Source organism: Octopus bimaculoides, chromosome 11 (assembly GCF_046866305.1).
Source record: "Octopus bimaculoides isolate indiv1 chromosome 11, ASM4686630v1, whole genome shotgun sequence".
NCBI lineage: Eukaryota > Metazoa > Mollusca > Cephalopoda > Octopoda > Octopodidae > Octopus > Octopus bimaculoides.
In genome coordinates, this window is record NC_142938.1 from 9,635,758 (window position 1) to 9,638,257 (window position 2,500).

The 2,500-nt window shown below is 38.5% G+C and overlaps 1 protein-coding gene across 1 annotated transcript in view; it reads left to right on the forward strand.

The window, feature by feature from the left end:
- Positions 1-2,500, forward strand: part of LOC106880920 (adenylosuccinate synthetase) — a 53,256-nt gene that overhangs the window by 23,272 nt on the left and 27,484 nt on the right. The gene's annotated exons all lie outside the window — the stretch shown is intronic.

A 2,500-nucleotide genomic window follows, 5' to 3' on the forward strand; every position in this document is an offset into this window, starting at 1 on the left:
TGTATGATGGTGACACTTGTTTACAACTATCATCCAATGTCAAAACAAGGAGGCTCATGCACACACACACACACACACACACACACACACACACACACACACACACACACACACACACACACACACACACACACACACACACACACACACACACACACACACACACACACACACACACACACACACACATAATCGTGTTATACTAAGATGCAATGCATGGTACCTGAATTTTCAACCCTAGTCAAATATAACAAACTCTTCCTAATCATCATCAAAGCGTCCTCATAAGTGTAATTAAGACTGGCTAATTTGTACTGGCACCGAGTCATATTAGTTAACGATATTTCTGTATCTATCTATCCATATTTAGACACATACACACACACATGGCTTCTTTTCAGTTTGTGTCTACCAAATCCACTCAGATTAGCCTGGGGGTGATAGTTGAAGGCACACATCCACAGTGCCATGCAGTGGGGCTGAACACAAAATCATGCAGTTGGGAAGCAAGCTTGTTGACAACACAGTCATGCTGGCAAAAAGATAAACAGTAAGAAGGAGGATTGCTGATAAAGTGTTGTGTTGAACACACACACATACACACACATTTAAAATGGTGATTATGTAAAGAAAAAAATGTCTTCTCAACCCAGGATGACCCAGTATTTAAGAGCAACAAACACAAAGCTTTATGAGTTTATTTTTATGCATGTGCTTAAAAAACAAAACAAAACAAAGACTCTACGTCTCCTGATTACATTGCAACATGTTTTTATAGTCTCTGATGGTATCAAGGCAACTATCTTTTAATATTTCCTTCTTCGTTTTTGTTTTTAATCTTCTGCATTTTACCTGTGATATGTAGTCTACTAATAAACATAAGCTAGTAGTGTTTGGTACCATGTCGTTCTATTTATTCCTTGTCTCTCCACTCTCCATATTCTCTTTTACCAAAGCTCTTTTCCTCTTTAAAAAAAAAAAAAAATGGTGTAGTGTTACTTGAGCAGTTGATACACCTGAATATTAGATTAGACTAGCTGGATGTGAAACCTAGCTTTTGCTAGCAAGCTTGTTTTCTGCTATGTCACTAACATACCAAAGTGATTAAAAAAAAATAATATCATTTACATACACACGCACAAGCATACACATGTGGTAACCAGATGGCTGAATTGGTAGAGCATCAAATACAATGATACCTTGTGTGGTGTTTGGTTACTTACATTCTGAATTCAAATCCTACACAGGTGTGACTTTATTTTTTATTCTTCTGAGGTTGGCAAACTAATGACTTGACAATGGATCAATCAATTTAATTGAAGAAAAGAAATAGAATTTGACATTTAACACCTTTTCAAATAATGGTTGGGATTTGTGCATCGGTGCTTTGAACTTGCACCAAAGTTTCCTTTGGTCTAGTTCCTACAGAGAATGGACCACAGGGAGTCTCTACAAAGTAGCTTGACCTGCTAGAAATATCAGCTAAATCTGTTTAAAATTAGAAACACAGTAGCTACATTGCATAATGTCCTTGTAAGTAATAGCTGGGCTGGAATGCTTTCAATTAATTAAAAAATCTGCTTGATAGGATCTTATCAACAATATGTCCCTGAGAAAATACTAGAAAGAGAGGGAGCATATTAAACCAGCTGTTGGTTTAAGCAGGCTACATGAGACATGGCTCATTAACAGGCACGCTGAACTACTGAAAAACTTCATGGTAATCTTTCATTAGGGATGCCATTCAGAAACCTTCATGGGTCACAGATTGTCCACGACTGTATTAAATCAATGTCTGTCAACCAATTTCCTTGTCCCGTATTCTGCCCCCACCTACCACTTTACTGTTCTGATTCCCTCCCACGCAAGATTACAAAAAGGTGGTCCTGTATATATCAACACAGTTTTGTATATAGGCTTTGGATGGTTTTAATGAGTCTAGGACATTTACCCCACCATGGATAATAACACCCCCAAGGGCAATTACCCCTGAAATCAACAGATGATGATTTAAAACTGCTTAATATATTGGAGAGCGAGTAATTAACCAAGCGGGGGAATTGTCCTAGGGGTGTAATTGTCCTGATATGGGGTTTTAATACCATGATCTGGTGGCACCTTGCCTGCCTTCAGCAGAGTCCTCTCTGTTGTATGCATTCAAATAAGCTCTCTCGTTTGAGGATATCTTCTTCCCTCTGTCCTTGGATACAGGGAGGAAGATGTTCTTGGAGGCTCTGTAAAGGGGTATGGATACTGCCTTTCCCTCTGGTTGTGTGGTTATGAAGCTCATTTTGCAACCACATGGTTTCAGCTTCAGTCCTAGTGTGTGGCACCTAGGATGACAGTCTTCTATAGCCCAAGGCCAACCTTTAATTTGTGAGTGAATTTAGTAGAGGGGAAACTCAAATAGTAAGTTATGATTTAAGGCCAGTTTGACTGTTATTTCTAGTAGTCCATGTACCTTAACATTTAATGTAATCTCTGTCTATAATTCTGTCAC